The sequence below is a fragment of the Triturus cristatus genome, chromosome 8 (genome assembly GCF_964204655.1).
Source record: "Triturus cristatus chromosome 8, aTriCri1.1, whole genome shotgun sequence".
Classification (NCBI taxonomy): Eukaryota; Metazoa; Chordata; class Amphibia; order Caudata; family Salamandridae; genus Triturus; species Triturus cristatus.
The window spans coordinates 740052708-740075834 of NC_140591.1; the positions used below are offsets into that span (position 1 = coordinate 740052708).

Consider the following 23127-nt stretch of genomic DNA (forward strand, 5'->3'; position numbering starts at 1 on the left):
CGGCACCTATCAACATTGTAGCCAACACAATATAACAACTGTTTCTGCCCGGTTTCGAACCGGGGACTTTTCGCGTGTGAGGCGAACGTGATAACCACTACACTACAGAAACAGATAGCTACAGTTGATTTTTCTGTAATGAAACTGCTCCGAACTGGCTATTCCATGGGCCTCTGGCTTTAGATTTAATTCATGCAACCTGCCCGACATCCCTAGCTGAACGCTCGTACATGCCATGCAAGACCAGATGTTTGGTATTAGCTCAGACTGGGCAGGGCTGAAGCATGAGACTCTAGCAAAGAATTATCCACTACTGCAAAGAAAAAATTGATGTTGGCTTTGAAACGCAAACTTCAAAACAACTTGAAAAGAGTACCAAGAAAAGGGCTCGTCCGGGATTTGAACCCGGGACCTCTCACACCCAAAGCGAGAATCATACCCCTAGACCAACGAGCCCTCAAAATCCTCTTACCTCTCAAAAGCCAATACCGGCTCTAAGCCCGCAATGAAGATCATGCTGGTATCTTTATGATGCTTGGTCTGTGAATACGCATGAAAGTCAGTCTCAACTTACCCTTTCTCAAACGATAGCACTATCATTTACAAGTGTCTCCTTTTATTTCGTCCCAGCTTTGGACACGTCTTACAGGAAGTCAGCCCTTATTTATATATTTCTGCAGTGGCTGAAGCTTAATGAGAAAGAGTAACAAGTTGTTCATAACAACATAAGAAACACATTGTGCATTTTCTCTCAAATACTCCTTCACTTTGTGCCAATAGAAATACCAAGGTGAATACCTAGGCCACAGATTCAAGCTAAAGATCTTCCTGCTGAATGCAAGGCGCAATAAAAACTGCATATCGCTGGACTAAAGCATTCCTTGCATAGCCTCTAACATCATAACATAACTGAGCTGCTAGCAGCAAGCTAACCAATACCTTTCTGAAATGAGAATTACATGTGCTTATCTGCTCAATCAGTGCTCAATCAGGCTCGATCAGAAAAGGTGGAAAGGGTCCAAGTGGATGCCCCTTCCTTTTTAGGGTGGGTCCTGCTGACTATCATAGGATTGCTTGTAAAAGTGGCCAGGGTCAGAGGAAAAGCTGCCAACACTTCTTAGCGTTCTCTATAGATGCAGCCATTTTCTGTGTCTGTAATTTCGGCCTTTTCCCAGAAGTCTCTATTCTGCCTATGCAAATTAACAAAAGCAGTGCTTATTCCTCACTTGCTCAAATGTCCTTCCTGTCCAGAAAGCTCTGATTAAGCATGCTTATTTTCTTTTTCTGGGATATTTTAAATTGTTTCGCTGTCCAGTCTGTGGCAGTAGAAAGCTGCTTATTATGCCAGGTTTTGATGAATCCCCAAGGTGCAAGTACAGAGGAATATATCAGTCTGTAGGATATGGAACTTTTAGCTAACACATCACAATATGTGATGCTTGCCAAGAAAACACTACATTCTGGAGCGCTGATGATCAGAACATTCTGCTCCTGAAGGATAGAAAAGACAGCTTGATTGAAATAAAGTCTGTTTATATTGACGCTCTCTCTCTCCCTATATATACAGACATGCGTACACACACACACACAGGTATGTCATGCATTTCTTCAGATTTGTTTCAACCCTTTACCATTTATTGGAGAATCCCTACTTTTCAAGTGACTGCAAATGAAGTCATCTCTGGCACTTTTTGTGCAAAGTAAGAGACACACATGACACCTTTTTATAAAAGTCATCGGTTTCTTTGTTACTGTGTACTTTCAAAGCATGGGGCTTTCACACGTCAGGTAAACCTGATTACCACTACACAACAAAAGCAGATGCAGCTTTCTTATCTATGTCGTGATAGAACAGTTGTGAATTGAGTAGAAGAAGGGCCCTGATGTGATACTTATTACATGCTTCCTGTAAGATAGTCAAACATGCAGGCTAGGAAGGAAGATGCAAATATCAATGTATTAGAAAAACACCTAAAGGCGAGTGATATGCTTTCATTCATGCATGGCTAGGAAAAATCGCCATACTGTTGCAAACATTCTTACACCACCAACTGGAAATAAATGATTCTGACATTAAACGTAAAGGTGACAATGCATTTGTATCATCACCTTGAGAAGGATCATCTTGGAATTGAGCCGAGGGCCTCTGCACTCAAAGCCAGAAACACTCCACTAAAATAAGATTCCTGTTGGTGCCAACAATTCTTCATGTTAATGCTTGTTCTAGGTGAGCAGCGAACCGATTGCAGGGCTCTTTTGAAAGCAAGGTCTGAGAACCAACAGATACATCCACACGCCGATTACTTTAGTGTTTTGAGAGAATTCCCTTTCTTGGAACGAGATTGCATGAAATAATCTTCAGGGCTTGGACAATTCCATGGCAAAACAGCACCTATCAACATTGTAGCCAACACAATATAACAACTGTTTCTGCCCGGTTTCGAACCGGGGACCTTTCGCGTGTGAGGCGAACGTGATAACCACTACACTACAGAAACAGATACCTACAGTTGATTTTTCTGTAATGAAACTGCTCCGAACTGGCTATTCCATGGGCCTCTGGCTTTAGATTTAATTCATGCAACCTGCCCGACATCCCTAGCTGAACGCTCGTACATGCCATGCAAGACCAGATGTTTGGTATTAGCTCAGACTGGGCAGGGCTGAAGCATGAGACTCTAGCAAAGAATTATCCACTACTGCAAAGAAAAAATTGATGTTGGCTTTGAAACGCAAACTTCAAAACAACTTGCAAAGAGTACCAAGAAAAGGGCTCGTCCGGGATTTGAACCCGGGACCTCTCGCACCCAAAGCGAGAATCATACCCCTAGACCAACGAGCCCTCAAAATTCTCTTACCTCTCAAAAGCCAATACCGGCTCTAAGCCCGCAATGAAGATCATGCTGGTATCTTTATGATGCTTGGTCTGTGAATACGCATGAAAGTCAGTCTCAACTTACCCTTTCTCAAACGATAGCACTATCATTTACAAGTGTCTCCTTTTATTTCGTCCCAGCTTTGGACACGTCTTACAGGAAGTCAGCCCTTATTTATATATTTCTGCAGTGGCTGAAGCTTAATGAGAAAGAGTAACAAGTTGTTCATAACAACATAAGAAACACATTGTGCATTTTCTCTCAAATACTCCTTCACTTTGTGCCAATAGAAATACCAAGGTGAATACCTAGGCCACAGATTCAAGCTAAAGATCTTCCTGCTGAATGCAAGGCGCAATAAAAACTGCATATCGCTGGACTAAAGCATTCCTTGCATAGCCTCTAACATCATAAAATAACTGAGCTGCTAGCAGCAAGCTAACCAATACCTTTCTGAAATGAGAATTACATGTGCTTATCTGCTCAATCAGTGCTCAATTAGGCTCGATCAGGCGAGACTTAGAAAAGGTGGAAAGGGTCCAAGTGGATGCCCCTTCCTTTTTAGGGTGGGTCCTGCTGACTATCATAGGATTGCTTGTAAAAGTGGCCAGGGTCAGAGGAAAAGCTGCCAACACTTCTTAGCGTTCTCTATAGATGCAGCCATTTTCTGTGTCTGTAATTTCGGCCTTTTCCCAGAAGTCTCTATTCTGCCTATGCAAATTAACAAAAGCAGTGCTTATTCCTCACTTGCTCAAATGTCCTTCCTGTCCAGAAAGCTCTGATTAAGCATGCTTATTTTCTTTTTCTGGGATATTTTAAATTGTTTCGCTGTCCAGTCTGTGGCAGTAGAAAGCTGCTTATGATGCCAGGTTTTGATGAATCCCCAAGGTGCAAGTACAGAGGAATATATCAGTCTGTAGGATATGGAACTTTTAGCTAACACATCACAATATGTGATGCTTGCCAAGAAAACACTACATTCTGGAGCGCTGATGATCAGAACATTCTGCTCCTGAAGGATAGAAAAGACAGCTTGATTGAAATAAAGTCTGTTTATATTGACGCTCTCTCTCTCCCTATATATACATACATGCGTACACACACACACACAGGTATGTCATGCATTTCTTCAGATTTGTTTCAACCATTTACCATTTATTGGAGAATCCCTACTTTTCAAGTGACTGCAAATGAAGTCATCTCTGGCACTTTTTGTGCAAAGTAAGAGACACACATGACACCTTTTTATAAAAGTCATCGGTTTCTTTGTTACTGTGTACTTTCAAAGCATGGGGCTTTCACACGTCAGGTAAACCTGATTACCACTACATAACAAAAGCAGACGCAGCTTTCTTATCTATGTCGTGATAGAACAGTTGTGATTTGAGTAGAAGAAGGGCCCTGATGTGATACTTATTACATGCTTCCTGTAAGATAGTCAAACATGCAGGCTAGGAAGGAAGATGCAAATATCAATGTATTAGAAAAACACCTAAAGGCGAGTGATATGCTTTCATTCATGCATGGCTAGGAAAAATCGCCATACTGTTGCAAACATTCTTACACCACCAACTGGAAATAAATGATTCTGACATTAAACGTAAAGGTGACAATGCATTTGTATCATCACCTTGAGAAGGATCATCTTGGAATTGAGCCGAGGGCCTCTGCACTCAAAGCCAGAAACACTCCACTAAAATAAGATTCCTGTTGGTGCCAACAATTCTTCATGTTAATGCTTGTTCTAGGTGAGCAGCGAACCGATTGCAGGGCTCTTTTGAAAGCAAGGTCTGAGAACCAACAGATACATCCACACGCCGATTACTTTAGTGTTTTGAGAGAATTCCCTTTCTTGGAACGAGATTGCATGAAATAATCTTCAGGGCTTGGACAATTCCATGGCAAAACGGCACCTATCAACATTGTAGCCAACACAATATAACAACTGTTTCTGCCCGGTTTCAAACCGAGGACCTTTCGCGTGTGAGGCGAACATGATAACCACTACACTACAGAAACAGATACCTACAGTTGATTTTTCTGTAATGAAACTGCTCCGAACTGGCTATTCCATGGGCCTCTGGCTTTAGATTTCTTTCATGCAACCTGCCCGACATCCCTAGCTGAACGCTCGTACATGCCATGCAAGACCAGATGTTTGGTATTAGCTCAGACTGGGCAGGGCTGAAGCATGAGACTCTAGCAAAGAATTATCCACTACTGCAAAGAAAAAATTGATGTTGGCTTTGAAACGCAAACTTCAAAACAACTTGAAAAGAGTACCAAGAAAAGGGCTCGTCCGGGATTTGAACCCGGGACCTCTCGCACCCAAAGCGAGAATCATACCCCTAGACCAACGAGCCCTCAAAATCCTCTTACCTCTCAAAAGCCAATACCGGCTCTAAGCCCGCAATGAAGATCATGCTGGTATCTTTATGATGCTTGGTCTGTGAATACGCATGAAAGTCAGTCTCAACTTACCCTTTCTCAAACGATAGCACTATCATTTACAAGTGTCTCCTTTTATTTCGTCCCAGCTTTGGACACGTCTTACAGGAATTCAGCCCTTATTTATATATTTCTGCAGTGGCTGAAGCTTAATGAGAAAGAGTAACAAGTTGTTCATAACAACATAAGAAACACATTGTGCATTTTCTCTCAAATACTCCTTCACTTTGTGCCAATAGAAATACCAAGGTGAATACCTAGGCCACAGATTCAAGCTAAAGATCTTCCTGCTGAATGCAAGGCGCAATAAAAACTGCATATCGCTGGACTAAAGCATTCCTTGCATAGCCTCTAACATCATAACATAACTGAGCTGCTAGCAGCAAGCTAACCAATACCTTTCTGAAATGAGAATTACATGTGCTTATCTGCTCAATCAGTGCTGAATCAGGCTCGATCAGGCTCGACTTAGAAAAGGTGGAAAGGGTCCAAGTGGATGCCCCTTCCTTTTTAGGGTGGGTCCTGCTGACTATCATAGGATTGCTTGTAAAAGTGGCCAGGGTCAGAGGAAAAGCTGCCAACACTTCTTAGCGTTCTCTATAGATGCAGCCATTTTCTGTGTCTGTAATTTCGGCCTTTTCCCAGAAGTCTCTATTCTGCCTATGCAAATTAACAAAAGCAGTGCTTATTCCTCACTTGCTCAAATGTCCTTCCTGTCCAGAAAGCTCTGATTAAGCATGCTTATTTTCTTTTTCTGGGATATTTTAAATTGTTTCGCTGTCCAGTCTGTGGCAGTAGAAAGCTGCTTATTATGCCAGGTTTTGATGAATCCCCAAGGTGCAAGTACAGAGGAATATATCAGTCTGTAGGATATGGAACTTTTAGCTAACACATCACAATATGTGATGCTTGCCAAGAAAACACTACATTCTGGAGCGCTGATGATCAGAACATTCTGCTCCTGAAGGATAGAAAAGACAGCTTGATTGAAATAAAGTCTGTTTATATTGACGCTCTCTCTCTCCCTATATATACAGACATGCGTACACACACACACACAGGTATGTCATGCATTTCTTCAGATTTGTTTCAACCCTTTACCATTTATTGGAGAATCCCTACTTTTCAAGTGACTGCAAATGAAGTCATCTCTGGCACTTTTTGTGCAAAGTAAGAGACACACATGACACCTTTTTGTAAAAGTCATCGGTTTCTTTGTTACTGTGTACTTTCAAAGCATGGGGCTTTCACACGTCAGGTAAACCTGATTACCACTACACAACAAAAGCAGATGCAGCTTTCTTATCTATGTCGTGATAGAACAGTTGTGAATTGAGTAGAAGAAGGGCCCTGATGTGATACTTATTACATGCTTCCTGTAAGATAGTCAAACATGCAGGCTAGGAAGGAAGATGCAAATATCAATGTATTAGAAAAACACCTAAAGGCGAGTGATATGCTTTCATTCATGCATGGCTAGGAAAAATCGCCATACTGTTGCAAACATTCTTACACCACCAACTGGAAATAAATGATTCTGACATTAAACGTAAAGGTGACAATGCATTTGTATCATCACCTTGAGAAGGATCATCTTGGAATTGAGCCGAGGGCCTCTGCACTCAAAGCCAGAAACACTCCACTAAAATAAGATTCCTGTTGGTGCCAACAATTCTTCATGTTAATGCTTGTTCTAGGTGAGCAGCGAACCGATTGCAGGGCTCTTTTGAAAGCAAGGTCTGAGAACCAACAGATACATCCACACGCCGATTACTTTAGTGTTTTGAGAGAATTCCCTTTCTTGGAACGAGATTGCATGAAATAATCTTCAGGGCTTGGACAATTCCATGGCAAAACGGCACCTATCAACATTGTAGCCAACACAATATAACAACTGTTTCTGCCCGGTTTCGAACCGAGGACCTTTCGCGTGTGAGGCGAACATGATAACCACTACACTACAGAAACAGATACCTACAGTTGATTTTTCTGTAATGAAACTGCTCCGAACTGGCTATTCCATGGGCCTCTGGCTTTAGATTTCTTTCATGCAACCTGCCCGACATCCCTAGCTGAACGCTCGTACATGCCATGCAAGACCAGATGTTTGGTATTAGCTCAGACTGGGCAGGGCTGAAGCATGAGACTCTAGCAAAGAATTATCCACTACTGCAAAGAAAAAATTGATGTTGGCTTTGAAACGCAAACTTCAAAACAACTTGAAAAGAGTACCAAGAAAAGGGCTCGTCCGGGATTTGAACCCCGGACCTCTCGCACCCAAAGCGAGAATCATACCCCTAGACCAACGAGCCGTCAAAATCCTCTTACCTCTCAAAAGCCAATACCGGCTCTAAGCCCGCAATGAAGATCATGCTGGTATCTTTATGATGCTTGGTCTGTGAATACGCATGAAAGTCAGTCTCAACTTACCCTTTCTCAAACGATAGCACTATCATTTACAAGTGTCTCCTTTTATTTCGTCCCAGCTTTGGACACGTCTTACAGGAAGTCAGCCCTTATTTATATATTTCTGCAGTGGCTGAAGCTTAATGAGAAAGAGTAACAAGTTGTTCATAACAACATAAGAAACACATTGTGCATTTTCTCTCAAATACTCCTTCACTTTGTGCCAATAGAAATACCAAGGTGAATACCTAGGCCACAGATTCAAGCTAAAGATCTTCCTGCTGAATGCAAGGCGCAATAAAAACTGCATATCGCTGGACTAAAGCATTCCTTGCATAGCCTCTAACATCATAACATAACTGAGCTGCTAGCAGCAAGCTAACCAATACCTTTCTGAAATGAGAATTACATGTGCTTATCTGCTCAATCAGTGCTCAATCAGGCTCGATCAGAAAAGGTGGAAAGGGTCCAAGTGGATGCCCCTTCCTTTTTAGGGTGGGTCCTGCTGACTATCATAGGATTGCTTGTAAAAGTGGCCAGGGTCAGAGGAAAAGCTGCCAACACTTCTTAGCGTTCTCTATAGATGCAGCCATTTTCTGTGTCTGTAATTTCGGCCTTTTCCCAGAAGTCTCTATTCTGCCTATGCAAATTAACAAAAGCAGTGCTTATTCCTCACTTGCTCAAATGTCCTTCCTGTCCAGAAAGCTCTGATTAAGCATGCTTATTTTCTTTTTCTGGGATATTTTAAATTGTTTCGCTGTCCAGTCTGTGGCAGTAGAAAGCTGCTTATTATGCCAGGTTTTGATGAATCCCCAAGGTGCAAGTACAGAGGAATATATCAGTCTGTAGGATATGGAACTTTTAGCTAACACATCACAATATGTGATGCTTGCCAAGAAAACACTACATTCTGGAGCGCTGATGATCAGAACATTCTGCTCCTGAAGGATAGAAAAGACAGCTTGATTGAAATAAAGTCTGTTTATATTGACGCTCTCTCTCTCCCTATATATACAGACATGCGTACACACACACACACAGGTATGTCATGCATTTCTTCAGATTTGTTTCAACCCTTTACCATTTATTGGAGAATCCCTACTTTTCAAGTGACTGCAAATGAAGTCATCTCTGGCACTTTTTGTGCAAAGTAAGAGACACACATGACACCTTTTTATAAAAGTCATCGGTTTCTTTGTTACTGTGTACTTTCAAAGCATGGGGCTTTCACACGTCAGGTAAACCTGATTACCACTACACAACAAAAGCAGATGCAGCTTTCTTATCTATGTCGTGATAGAACAGTTGTGAATTGAGTAGAAGAAGGGCCCTGATGTGATACTTATTACATGCTTCCTGTAAGATAGTCAAACATGCAGGCTAGGAAGGAAGATGCAAATATCAATGTATTAGAAAAACACCTAAAGGCGAGTGATATGCTTTCATTCATGCATGGCTAGGAAAAATCGCCATACTGTTGCAAACATTCTTACACCACCAACTGGAAATAAATGATTCTGACATTAAACGTAAAGGTGACAATGCATTTGTATCATCACCTTGAGAAGGATCATCTTGGAATTGAGCCGAGGGCCTCTGCACTCAAAGCCAGAAACACTCCACTAAAATAAGATTCCTGTTGGTGCCAACAATTCTTCATGTTAATGCTTGTTCTAGGTGAGCAGCGAACCGATTGCAGGGCTCTTTTGAAAGCAAGGTCTGAGAACCAACAGATACATCCACACGCCGATTACTTTAGTGTTTTGAGAGAATTCCCTTTCTTGGAACGAGATTGCATGAAATAATCTTCAGGGCTTGGACAATTCCATGGCAAAACAGCACCTATCAACATTGTAGCCAACACAATATAACAACTGTTTCTGCCCGGTTTCGAACCGGGGACCTTTCGCGTGTGAGGCGAACGTGATAACCACTACACTACAGAAACAGATACCTACAGTTGATTTTTCTGTAATGAAACTGCTCCGAACTGGCTATTCCATGGGCCTCTGGCTTTAGATTTAATTCATGCAACCTGCCCGACATCCCTAGCTGAACGCTCGTACATGCCATGCAAGACCAGATGTTTGGTATTAGCTCAGACTGGGCAGGGCTGAAGCATGAGACTCTAGCAAAGAATTATCCACTACTGCAAAGAAAAAATTGATGTTGGCTTTGAAACGCAAACTTCAAAACAACTTGCAAAGAGTACCAAGAAAAGGGCTCGTCCGGGATTTGAACCCGGGACCTCTCGCACCCAAAGCGAGAATCATACCCCTAGACCAACGAGCCCTCAAAATTCTCTTACCTCTCAAAAGCCAATACCGGCTCTAAGCCCGCAATGAAGATCATGCTGGTATCTTTATGATGCTTGGTCTGTGAATACGCATGAAAGTCAGTCTCAACTTACCCTTTCTCAAACGATAGCACTATCATTTACAAGTGTCTCCTTTTATTTCGTCCCAGCTTTGGACACGTCTTACAGGAAGTCAGCCCTTATTTATATATTTCTGCAGTGGCTGAAGCTTAATGAGAAAGAGTAACAAGTTGTTCATAACAACATAAGAAACACATTGTGCATTTTCTCTCAAATACTCCTTCACTTTGTGCCAATAGAAATACCAAGGTGAATACCTAGGCCACAGATTCAAGCTAAAGATCTTCCTGCTGAATGCAAGGCGCAATAAAAACTGCATATCGCTGGACTAAAGCATTCCTTGCATAGCCTCTAACATCATAAAATAACTGAGCTGCTAGCAGCAAGCTAACCAATACCTTTCTGAAATGAGAATTACATGTGCTTATCTGCTCAATCAGTGCTCAATTAGGCTCGATCAGGCGAGACTTAGAAAAGGTGGAAAGGGTCCAAGTGGATGCCCCTTCCTTTTTAGGGTGGGTCCTGCTGACTATCATAGGATTGCTTGTAAAAGTGGCCAGGGTCAGAGGAAAAGCTGCCAACACTTCTTAGCGTTCTCTATAGATGCAGCCATTTTCTGTGTCTGTAATTTCGGCCTTTTCCCAGAAGTCTCTATTCTGCCTATGCAAATTAACAAAAGCAGTGCTTATTCCTCACTTGCTCAAATGTCCTTCCTGTCCAGAAAGCTCTGATTAAGCATGCTTATTTTCTTTTTCTGGGATATTTTAAATTGTTTCGCTGTCCAGTCTGTGGCAGTAGAAAGCTGCTTATGATGCCAGGTTTTGATGAATCCCCAAGGTGCAAGTACAGAGGAATATATCAGTCTGTAGGATATGGAACTTTTAGCTAACACATCACAATATGTGATGCTTGCCAAGAAAACACTACATTCTGGAGCGCTGATGATCAGAACATTCTGCTCCTGAAGGATAGAAAAGACAGCTTGATTGAAATAAAGTCTGTTTATATTGACGCTCTCTCTCTCCCTATATATACATACATGCGTACACACACACACACAGGTATGTCATGCATTTCTTCAGATTTGTTTCAACCATTTACCATTTATTGGAGAATCCCTACTTTTCAAGTGACTGCAAATGAAGTCATCTCTGGCACTTTTTGTGCAAAGTAAGAGACACACATGACACCTTTTTATAAAAGTCATCGGTTTCTTTGTTACTGTGTACTTTCAAAGCATGGGGCTTTCACACGTCAGGTAAACCTGATTACCACTACATAACAAAAGCAGACGCAGCTTTCTTATCTATGTCGTGATAGAACAGTTGTGATTTGAGTAGAAGAAGGGCCCTGATGTGATACTTATTACATGCTTCCTGTAAGATAGTCAAACATGCAGGCTAGGAAGGAAGATGCAAATATCAATGTATTAGAAAAACACCTAAAGGCGAGTGATATGCTTTCATTCATGCATGGCTAGGAAAAATCGCCATACTGTTGCAAACATTCTTACACCACCAACTGGAAATAAATGATTCTGACATTAAACGTAAAGGTGACAATGCATTTGTATCATCACCTTGAGAAGGATCATCTTGGAATTGAGCCGAGGGCCTCTGCACTCAAAGCCAGAAACACTCCACTAAAATAAGATTCCTGTTGGTGCCAACAATTCTTCATGTTAATGCTTGTTCTAGGTGAGCAGCGAACCGATTGCAGGGCTCTTTTGAAAGCAAGGTCTGAGAACCAACAGATACATCCACACGCCGATTACTTTAGTGTTTTGAGAGAATTCCCTTTCTTGGAACGAGATTGCATGAAATAATCTTCAGGGCTTGGACAATTCCATGGCAAAACGGCACCTATCAACATTGTAGCCAACACAATATAACAACTGTTTCTGCCCGGTTTCAAACCGAGGACCTTTCGCGTGTGAGGCGAACATGATAACCACTACACTACAGAAACAGATACCTACAGTTGATTTTTCTGTAATGAAACTGCTCCGAACTGGCTATTCCATGGGCCTCTGGCTTTAGATTTCTTTCATGCAACCTGCCCGACATCCCTAGCTGAACGCTCGTACATGCCATGCAAGACCAGATGTTTGGTATTAGCTCAGACTGGGCAGGGCTGAAGCATGAGACTCTAGCAAAGAATTATCCACTACTGCAAAGAAAAAATTGATGTTGGCTTTGAAACGCAAACTTCAAAACAACTTGAAAAGAGTACCAAGAAAAGGGCTCGTCCGGGATTTGAACCCGGGACCTCTCGCACCCAAAGCGAGAATCATACCCCTAGACCAACGAGCCCTCAAAATCCTCTTACCTCTCAAAAGCCAATACCGGCTCTAAGCCCGCAATGAAGATCATGCTGGTATCTTTATGATGCTTGGTCTGTGAATACGCATGAAAGTCAGTCTCAACTTACCCTTTCTCAAACGATAGCACTATCATTTACAAGTGTCTCCTTTTATTTCGTCCCAGCTTTGGACACGTCTTACAGGAAGTCAGCCCTTATTTATATATTTCTGCAGTGGCTGAAGCTTAATGAGAAAGAGTAACAAGTTGTTCATAACAACATAAGAAACACATTGTGCATTTTCTCTCAAATACTCCTTCACTTTGTGCCAATAGAAATACCAAGGTGAATACCTAGGCCACAGATTCAAGCTAAAGATCTTCCTGCTGAATGCAAGGCGCAATAAAAACTGCATATCGCTGGACTAAAGCATTCCTTGCATAGCCTCTAACATCATAACATAACTGAGCTGCTAGCAGCAAGCTAACCAATACCTTTCTGAAATGAGAATTACATGTGCTTATCTGCTCAATCAGTGCTGAATCAGGCTCGATCAGGCTCGACTTAGAAAAGGTGGAAAGGGTCCAAGTGGATGCCCCTTCCTTTTTAGGGTGGGTCCTGCTGACTATCATAGGATTGCTTGTAAAAGTGGCCAGGGTCAGAGGAAAAGCTGCCAACACTTCTTAGCGTTCTCTATAGATGCAGCCATTTTCTGTGTCTGTAATTTCGGCCTTTTCCCAGAAGTCTCTATTCTGCCTATGCAAATTAACAAAAGCAGTGCTTATTCCTCACTTGCTCAAATGTCCTTCCTGTCCAGAAAGCTCTGATTAAGCATGCTTATTTTGTTTTTCTGGGATATTTTAAATTGTTTCGCTGTCCAGTCTGTGGCAGTAGAAAGCTGCTTATTATGCCAGGTTTTGATGAATCCCCAAGGTGCAAGTACAGAGGAATATATCAGTCTGTAGGATATGGAACTTTTAGCTAACACATCACAATATGTGATGCTTGCCAAGAAAACACTACATTCTGGAGCGCTGATGATCAGAACATTCTGCTCCTGAAGGATAGAAAAGACAGCTTGATTGAAATAAAGTCTGTTTATATTGACGCTCTCTCTCTCCCTATATATACAGACATGCGTACACACACACACACAGGTATGTCATGCATTTCTTCAGATTTGTTTCAACCCTTTACCATTTATTGGAGAATCCCTACTTTTCAAGTGACTGCAAATGAAGTCATCTCTGGCACTTTTTGTGCAAAGTAAGAGACACACATGACACCTTTTTGTAAAAGTCATCGGTTTCTTTGTTACTGTGTACTTTCAAAGCATGGGGCTTTCACACGTCAGGTAAACCTGATTACCACTACACAACAAAAGCAGATGCAGCTTTCTTATCTATGTCGTGATAGAACAGTTGTGAATTGAGTAGAAGAAGGGCCCTGATGTGATACTTATTACATGCTTCCTGTAAGATAGTCAAACATGCAGGCTAGGAAGGAAGATGCAAATATCAATGTATTAGAAAAACACCTAAAGGCGAGTGATATGCTTTCATTCATGCATGGCTAGGAAAAATCGCCATACTGTTGCAAACATTCTTACACCACCAACTGGAAATAAATGATTCTGACATTAAACGTAAAGGTGACAATGCATTTGTATCATCACCTTGAGAAGGATCATCTTGGAATTGAGCCGAGGGCCTCTGCACTCAAAGCCAGAAACACTCCACTAAAATAAGATTCCTGTTGGTGCCAACAATTCTTCATGTTAATGCTTGTTCTAGGTGAGCAGCGAACCGATTGCAGGGCTCTTTTGAAAGCAAGGTCTGAGAACCAACAGATACATCCACACGCCGATTACTTTAGTGTTTTGAGAGAATTCCCTTTCTTGGAACGAGATTGCATGAAATAATCTTCAGGGCTTGGACAATTCCATGGCAAAACAGCACCTATCAACATTGTAGCCAACACAATATAACAACTGTTTCTGCCCGGTTTCGAACCGGGGACCTTTCGCGTGTGAGGCGAACGTGATAACCACTACACTACAGAAACAGATACCTACAGTTGATTTTTCTGTAATGAAACTGCTCCGAACTGGCTATTCCATGGGCCTCTGGCTTTAGATTTAATTCATGCAACCTGCCCGACATCCCTAGCTGAACGCTCGTACATGCCATGCAAGACCAGATGTTTGGTATTAGCTCAGACTGGGCAGGGCTGAAGCATGAGACTCTAGCAAAGAATTATCCACTACTGCAAAGAAAAAATTGATGTTGGCTTTGAAACGCAAACTTCAAAACAACTTGCAAAGAGTACCAAGAAAAGGGATCGTCCGGGATTTGAACCCGGGACCTCTCGCACCCAAAGCGAGAATCATACCCCTAGACCAACGAGCCCTCAAAATTCTCTTACCTCTCAAAAGCCAATACCGGCTCTAAGCCCGCAATGAAGATCATGCTGGTATCTTTATGATGCTTGGTCTGTGAATACGCATGAAAGTCAGTCTCAACTTACCCTTTCTCAAACGATAGCACTATCATTTACAAGTGTCTCCTTTTATTTCGTCCCAGCTTTGGACACGTCTTACAGGAAGTCAGCCCTTATTTATATATTTCTGCAGTGGCTGAAGCTTAATGAGAAAGAGTAACAAGTTGTTCATAACAACATAAGAAACACATTGTGCATTTTCTCTCAAATACTCCTTCACTTTGTGCCAATAGAAATACCAAGGTGAATACCTAGGCCACAGATTCAAGCTAAAGATCTTCCTGCTGAATGCAAGGCGCAATAAAAACTGCATATCGCTGGACTAAAGCATTCCTTGCATAGCCTCTAACTTCATAACATAACTTATCTGCTAGCAGCAAGCTAACCAATACCTTTCGGAAATGAGAATTACATGTGCTTATCTGCTCAATCAGTGCTCAATTAGGCTCGATCAGGCGAGACTTAGAAAAGGTGGAAAGGGTCCAAGTGGATGCCCCTTCCTTTTTAGGGTGGGTCCTGCTGACTATCATAGGATTGCTTGTAAAAGTGGCCAGGGTCAGAGGAAAAGCTGCCAACACTTCTTAGCGTTCTCTATAGATGCAGCCATTTTCTGTGTCTGTAATTTCGGCCTTTTCCCAGAAGTCTCTATTCTGCCTATGCAAATTAACAAAAGCAGTGCTTATTCCTCACTTGCTCAAATGTCCTTCCTGTCCAGAAAGCTCTGATTAAGCATGCTTATTTTCTTTTTCTGGGATATTTTAAATTGTTTCGCTGTCCAGTCTGTGGCAGTAGAAAGCTGCTTATGATGCCAGGTTTTGATGAATCCCCAAGGTGCAAGTACAGAGGAATATATCAGTCTGTAGGATATGGAACTTTTAGCTAACACATCACAATATGTGATGCTTGCCAAGAAAACACTACATTCTGGAGCGCTGATGATCAGAACATTCTGCTCCTGAAGGATAGAAAAGACAGCTTGATTGAAATAAAGTCTGTTTATATTGACGCTCTCTCTCTCCCTATATATACATACATGCGTACACACACACACACAGGTATGTCATGCATTTCTTCAGATTTGTTTCAACCATTTACCATTTATTGGAGAATCCCTACTTTTCAAGTGACTGCAAATGAAGTCATCTCTGGCACTTTTTGTGCAAAGTAAGAGACACACATGACACCTTTTTATAAAAGTCATCGGTTTCTTTGTTACTGTGTACTTTCAAAGCATGGGGCTTTCACACATCAGGTAAACCTGATTACCACTACACAACAAAAGCAGATTCAGCTTTCTTATCTATGTCGTGATAGAACAGTTGTGAATTGAGTAGAAGAAGGGCCCTGATGTGATACTTATTACATGCTTCCTGTAAGATAGTCAAACATGCAGGCTAGGAAGGAAGATGCAAATATCAATGTATTAGAAAAACACCTAAAGGCGAGTGATATGCTTTCATTCATGCATGGCTAGGAAAAATCGCCATACTGTTGCAAACATTCTTACACCACCAACTGGAAATAAATGATTCTGACATTAAACGTAAAGGTGACAATGCATTTGTATCATCACCTTGAGAAGGATCATCTTGGAATTGAGCCGAGGGCCTCTGCACTCAAAGCCAGAAACACTCCACTAAAATAAGATTCCTGTTGGTGCCAACAATTCTTCATGTTAATGCTTGTTCTAGGTGAGCAGCGAACCGATTGCAGGGCTCTTTTGAAAGCAAGGTCTGAGAACCAACAGATACATCCACACGCCGATTACTTTAGTGTTTTGAGAGAATTCCCTTTCTTGGAACGAGATTGCATGAAATAATCTTCAGGGCTTGGACAATTCCATGGCAAAATGGCACCTTTCAACATTGTAGCCAACACAATATAACAACTGTTTCTGCCCGGTTTCGAACCGGGGACCTTTCGCGTGTGAGGCGAACGTGATAACCACTACACTACAGAAACAGATACCTACAGTTGATTTTTCTGTAATGAAACTGCTCCGAACTGGCTATTCCATGGGCCTCTGGCTTTAGATTTAATTCATGCAACCTGCCCGACATCCCTAGCTGAACGCTCGTACATGCCATGCAAGACCAGATGTTTGGTATTAGCTCAGACTGGGCAGGGCTGAAGCATGAGACTCTAGCAAAGAATTATCCACTACTGCAAAGAAAAAATTGATGTTGGCTTTGAAACGCAAACTTCAAAACAACTTGAAAAGAGTACCAAGAAAAGGGCTCGTCCGGGATTTGAACCCGGGACCTCTCACACCCAAAGCGAGAATCATACCCCTAGACCAACGAGCCCTCAAAATCCTCTTACCTCTCAAAAGCCAATACCGGCTCTAAGCCCGCAATGAAGATCATGCTGGTATCTTTATGATGCTTGGTCTGTGAATACGCATGAAAGTCAGTCTCAACTTACCCTTTCTCAAACGATAGCACTATCATTTACAAGTGTCTCCTTTTATTTCGTCCCAGCTTTGGACACGTCTTACAGGAAGTCAGCCCTTATTTATATATTTCTGCAGTGGCTGAAGCTTAATGAGAAAGAGTAACAAGTTGTTCATAACAACATAAGAAACACATTGTGCATTTTCTCTCAAATACTCCTTCACTTTGTGCCAATAGAAATACCAAGGTGAATACCTAGGCCACAGATTCAAGCTAAAGATCTTCCTGCTGAATGCAAGGCGCAATAAAAACTGCATATCGCTGGACTAAAGCATTCCTTGCATAGCCTCTAACATCATAACATAACTGAGCTGCTAGCAGCAAGCTAACCAATACCTTTCTGAAATGAGAATTACATGTGCTTATCTGCTCAATCAGTGCTCAATCAGGCTCGATCAGAAAAAGTGGAAAGGGTCCAAGTGGATGCCCCTTCCTTTTTAGGGTGGGTCCTGCTGACTATCATAGGATTGCTTGTAAAAGTGGCCAGGGTCAGAGGAAAAGCTGCCAACACTTCTTAGCGTTCTCTATAGATGCAGCCATTTTCTGTGTCTGTAATTTCGGCCTTTTCCCAGAAGTCTCTATTCTGCCTATGCAAATTAACAAAAGCAGTGCTTATTCCTCACTTGCTCAAATGTCCTTCCTGTCCAGAAAGCTCTGATTAAGCATGCTTATTTTCTTTTTCTGGGATATTTTAAATTGTTTCGCTGTCCAGTCTGTGGCAGTAGAAAGCTGCTTATTATGCCAGGTTTTGATGAATCCCCAAGGTGCAAGTACAGAGGAATATATCAGTCTGTAGGATATGGAACTTTTAGCTAACACATCACAATATGTGATGCTTGCCAAGAAAACACTAAATTCTGGAGCGCTGATGATCAGAACATTCTGCTCCTGAAGGATAGAAAAGACAGCTTGATTGAAATAAAGTCTGTTTATATTGACGCTCTCTCTCTCCCTATATATACATACATGCGTACACACACACACACAGGTATGTCATGCATTTCTTCAGATTTGTTTCAACCCTTTACCATTTGTTAGAGAATCCCTACTTTTCAAGTGACTGCAAATGAAGTCATCTCTGGCACTTTTTGTGCAAAGTAAGAGACACACATGACACCTTTTTATAAAAGTCATCGGTTTCTTTGTTACTGTGTACTTTCAAAGCATGGGGCTTTCACACGTCAGGTAAACCTGATTACCACTACACAACAAAAGCAGATGCAGCTTTCTTATCTATGTCGTGATAGAACAGTTGTGAATTGAGTAGAAGAAGGGCCCTGATGTGATACTTATTACATGCTTCCTGTAAGATAGTCAAACATGCAGGCTAGGAAGGAAGATGCAAATATCAATGTATTAGAAAAACACCTAAAGGCGAGTGATATGCTTTCATTCATGCATGGCTAGGAAAAATCGCCATACTGTTGCAAACATTCTTACACCACCAACTGGAAATAAATGATTCTGACATTAAACGTAAAGGTGACAATGCATTTGTATCATCACCTTGAGAAGGATCATCTTGGAATTGAGCCGAGGGCCTCTGCACTCAAAGCCAGAAACACTCCACTAAAATAAGATTCCTGTTGGTGCCAACAATTCTTCATGTTAATGCTTGTTCTAGGTGAGCAGCGAACCGATTGCAGGGCTCTTTTGAAAGCAAGGTCTGAGAACCAACAGATACATCCACACGCCGATTACTTTAGTGTTTTGAGAGAATTCCCTTTCTTGGAACGAGATTGCATGAAATAATCTTCAGGGCTTGGACAATTCCATGGCAAAACGGCACCTATCAACATTGTAGCCAACACAATATAACAACTGTTTCTGCCCGGTTTCGAACCGGGGACCTTTCGCGTGTGAGGCGAACGTGATAACCACTACACTACAGAAACAGATACCTACAGTTGATTTTTCTGTAATGAAACTGCTCCGAACTGGCTATTCCATGGGCCTCTGGCTTTAGATTTAATTCATGTAACCTGCCCGACATCCCTAGCTGAACGCTCGTACATGCCATGCAAGACCAGATGTTTGGTATTAGCTCAGACTGGGCAGGGCTGAAGCATGAGACTCTAGCAAAGAATTATCCACTACTGCAAAGAAAAAATTGATGTTGGCTTTGAAACGCAAACTTCAAAACAACTTGCAAAGAGTACCAAGAAAAGGGCTCGTCCGGGATTTGAACCCGGGACCTCTCGCACCCAAAGCGAGAATCATACCCCTAGACCAACGAGCCCTCAAAATTCTCTTACCTCTCAAAAGCCAATACCGGCTTCAAGCCCGCAATGAAGATCATGCTGGTATCTTTATGATGCTTGGTCTGTGAATACGCATGAAAGTCAGTCTCAACTTACCCTTTCTCAAACGATAGCACTATCATTTACAAGTGTCTCCTTTTATTTCGTCCCAGCTTTGGACACGTCTTACAGGAAGTCAGCCCTTATTTATATATTTCTGCAGTGGCTGAAGCTTAATGAGAAAGAGTAACAAGTTGTTCATAACAACATAAGAAACACATTGTGCATTTTCTCTCAAATACTCCTTCACTTTGTGCCAATAGAAATACCAAGGTGAATACCTAGGCCACAGATTCAAGCTAAAGATCTTCCTGCTGAATGCAAGGCGCAATAAAAACTGCATATCGCTGGACTAAAGCATTCCTTGCATAGCCTCTAACATCATAACATAACTGAGCTGCTAGCAGCAAGCTAACCAATACCTTTCTGAAATGAGAATTACATGTGCTTATCTGCTCAATCAGTGCTCGATCAGGCGAGACTTAGAAAAGGTGGAAAGGGTCCAAGTGGATGCCCCTTCCTTTTTAGGGTGGGTCCTGCTGACTATCATAGGATTGCTTGTAAAAGTGGCCAGGGTCAGAGGAAAAGCTGCCAACACTTCTTAGCGTTCTCTATAGATGCAGCCATTTTCTGTGTCTGTAATTTCGGCCTTTTCCCAGAAGTCTCTATTCTGCCTATGCAAATTAACAAAAGCAGTGCTTATTCCTCACTTGCTCAAATGTCCTTCCTGTCCAGAAAGCTCTGATTAAGCATGCTGATTTTCTTTTTCTGGTATATTTTAAATTGTTTCGCTATCCAGTCTGTGGCAGTAGAAAGCTGCTTATTATGCCAGGTTTTGATGAATCCCCAAGGTGCAAGTACAGAGGAATATATCAGTCTGTAGGATATGGAACTTTTAGCTAACACATCACAATATGTGATGCTTGCCAAGAAAACACTACATTCTGGAGCGCTGATGATCAGAACATTCTGCTCCTGAAGGATAGAAAAGACAGCTTGATTGAAATAAAGTCTGTTTATATTGACGCTCTCTCTCTCCCTATATATACATACATGCGTACACACACAGGTATGTCATGCATTTCTTCAGATTTGTTTCAACCATTTACCATTTATTGGAGAATCCCTACTTTTCAAGTGACTGCAAATGAAGTCATCTCTGGCACTTTTTGTGCAAAGTAAGATACACACATGACACCTTTTTATAAAAGTCATCGGTTTCTTTGTTACTGTGTACTTTCAAAGCATGGGGCTTTCACACGTCAGGTAAACCTGATTACCACTACACAACAAAAGCAGATGCAGCTTTCTTATCTATGTCGTGATAGAACAGTTGTGAATTGAGTAGAAGAAGGGCCCTGATGTGATACTTATTACATGCTTCCTGTAAGATAGTCAAACATGCAGGCTAGGAAGGAAGATGCAAATATCAATGTATTAGAAAAACACCTAAAGGCGAGTGATATGCTTTCATTCATGCATGGCTAGGAAAAATCGCCATACTGTTGCAAACATTCTTACACCACCAACTGGAAATAAATGATTCTGACATTAAACGTAAAAGTGACAATGCATTTGTATCATCACCTTGAGAAGGATCATCTTGGAATTGAGCCGAGGGCCTCTGCACTCAAAGCCAGAAACACTCCACTAAAATAAGATTCCTGTTGGTGCCAACAATTCTTCATGTTAATGCTTGTTCTAGGTGAGCAACTAACCGATTGCAGGGCTCTTTTGAAAGTAAGGTCTGAGAACCAACAGATACATCCACACGCCGATTACTTTAGTGTTTTGAGAGAATTCCCTTTCTTGGAACGAGATTGCATGAAATAATCTTCAGGGCTTGGACAATTCCATGGCAAAACAGCACCTATCAACATTGTAGCCAACACAATATAACAACTGTTTCTGCCCGGTTTCGAACCGGGGACCTTTCGCGTGTGAGGCGAACGTGATAACCACTACACTACAGAAACAGATACCTACAGTTGATTTTTCTGTAATGAAACTGCTCCGAACTGGCTATTCCATGGGCCTCTGGCTTTAGATTTAATTCATGCAACCTGCCCGACATCCCTAGCTGAACGCTCGTACATGCCATGCAAGACCAGATGTTTGGTATGAGCTCAGACTGGGCAGGGCTGAAGCATGAGACTCTAGCAAAGAATTATCCACTACTGCAAAGAAAAAATTGATGTTGGCTTTGAAACGCAAACTTCAAAACAACTTGAAAAGAGTACCAAGAAAAGGGCTCGTCCGGGATTTGAACCCGGGACCTCTCGCACCCGAAGCGAGAATCATACCCCTAGACCAACGAGCCCTCAAAATCCTCTTATCTCTCAAAAGCCAATACCGGCTCTAAGCCCGCAATGAAGATCATGCTGGTATCTTTATGATGCTTGGTCTGTGAATACGCATGAAAGTCAGTCTCAACTTACCCTTTCTCAAACGATAGCACTATCATTTACAAGTGTCTCCTTTTATTTCGTCCCAGCTTTGGACACGTCTTACAGGAAGTCAGCCCTTATTTATATATTTCTGCAGTGGCTGAAGCTTAATGAGAAAGAGTAACAAGTTGTTCATAACAACATAAGAAACACATTGTGCATTTTCTCTCAAATACTCCTTCACTTTGTGCCAATAGAAATACCAAGGTGAATACCTAGGCCACAGATTCAAGCTAAAGATCTTCCTGCTGAATGCAAGGCGCAATAAAAACTGCATATCGCTGGACTAAAGCATTCCTTGCATAGCCTCTAACATCATAACATAACTGAGCTGCTAGCAGCAAGCTAACCAATACCTTTCTGAAATGAGAATTACATGTGCTTATCTGCTCAATCAGTGCTCGATCAGGCTCGATGAGGCGAGACTTAGAAAAGGTGGAAAGGGTCCAAGTGGATGCCCCTTCCTTTTTAGGGTGGGTCCTGCTGACTATCATAGGATTGCTTGTAAAAGTGGCCAGGGTCAGAGGAAAAGCTGCCAACACTTCTTAGCGTTCTCTATAGATGCAGCCATTTTCTGTGTCTGTAATTTCGGCCTTTTCCCAGAAGTCTCTATTCTGCCTATGCAAATTAACAAAAGCAGTGCTTATTCCTCACTTGCTCAAATGTCCTTCCTGTCCAGAAAGCTCTGATTAAGCATGCTTATTTTCTTTTTCTGGGATATTTTAAATTGTTTCGCTATCCAGTCTGTGGCAGTAGAAAGCTGCTTATTATGCCAGGTTTTGATGAATCCCCAAGGTGCAAGTACAGAGGAATATATCAGTCTGTAGGATATGGAACTTTTAGCTAACACATCACAATATGTGATGCTTGCCAAGAAAACACTACATTCTGGAGCGCTGATGATCAGAACATTGTGCTCCTGAAGGATAGAAAAGACAGCTTGATTGAAATAAAGTCTGTTTATATTGACGCTCTCTCTCTCCCTATATATACATACATGCGTACACACACACACACAGG

At 41.8% G+C, this 23127-nt stretch overlaps 12 non-coding genes across 12 annotated transcripts; all 12 read right to left on the reverse strand.

The window, feature by feature from the left end:
* Positions 1-2425: 2425 nt before the first annotated feature.
* Positions 2426-2498, reverse strand: TRNAV-CAC (transfer RNA valine (anticodon CAC)). The gene has a single exon. It is a non-coding gene; the product is annotated as a tRNA-Val (tRNA).
* Positions 2499-2770: 272 nt separating this feature from the next.
* On the reverse strand, positions 2771-2842 carry TRNAP-UGG (transfer RNA proline (anticodon UGG)). Its single transcript has one exon. It is a non-coding gene; the product is annotated as a tRNA-Pro (tRNA).
* Positions 2843-5167: 2325 nt separating this feature from the next.
* Positions 5168-5239, reverse strand: TRNAP-UGG (transfer RNA proline (anticodon UGG)). Its single transcript has one exon. It is a non-coding gene; the product is annotated as a tRNA-Pro (tRNA).
* Positions 5240-9605: 4366 nt separating this feature from the next.
* On the reverse strand, positions 9606-9678 carry TRNAV-CAC (transfer RNA valine (anticodon CAC)). Its single transcript has one exon. It is a non-coding gene; the product is annotated as a tRNA-Val (tRNA).
* A 272-nt stretch (positions 9679-9950) lies between these two features.
* Positions 9951-10022, reverse strand: TRNAP-UGG (transfer RNA proline (anticodon UGG)). The gene has a single exon. It is a non-coding gene; the product is annotated as a tRNA-Pro (tRNA).
* Positions 10023-12347: 2325 nt separating this feature from the next.
* TRNAP-UGG (transfer RNA proline (anticodon UGG)) lies at positions 12348-12419 on the reverse strand. The gene has a single exon. It is a non-coding gene; the product is annotated as a tRNA-Pro (tRNA).
* A 1980-nt stretch (positions 12420-14399) lies between these two features.
* Positions 14400-14472, reverse strand: TRNAV-CAC (transfer RNA valine (anticodon CAC)). The gene has a single exon. It is a non-coding gene; the product is annotated as a tRNA-Val (tRNA).
* Positions 14473-16796: 2324 nt separating this feature from the next.
* TRNAV-CAC (transfer RNA valine (anticodon CAC)) lies at positions 16797-16869 on the reverse strand. The gene has a single exon. It is a non-coding gene; the product is annotated as a tRNA-Val (tRNA).
* A 2313-nt stretch (positions 16870-19182) lies between these two features.
* Positions 19183-19255, reverse strand: TRNAV-CAC (transfer RNA valine (anticodon CAC)). Its single transcript has one exon. It is a non-coding gene; the product is annotated as a tRNA-Val (tRNA).
* Positions 19256-19527: 272 nt separating this feature from the next.
* On the reverse strand, positions 19528-19599 carry TRNAP-UGG (transfer RNA proline (anticodon UGG)). The gene has a single exon. It is a non-coding gene; the product is annotated as a tRNA-Pro (tRNA).
* A 1964-nt stretch (positions 19600-21563) lies between these two features.
* Positions 21564-21636, reverse strand: TRNAV-CAC (transfer RNA valine (anticodon CAC)). The gene has a single exon. It is a non-coding gene; the product is annotated as a tRNA-Val (tRNA).
* A 272-nt stretch (positions 21637-21908) lies between these two features.
* Positions 21909-21980, reverse strand: TRNAP-CGG (transfer RNA proline (anticodon CGG)). The gene has a single exon. It is a non-coding gene; the product is annotated as a tRNA-Pro (tRNA).
* Positions 21981-23127: the final 1147 nt, after the last annotated feature.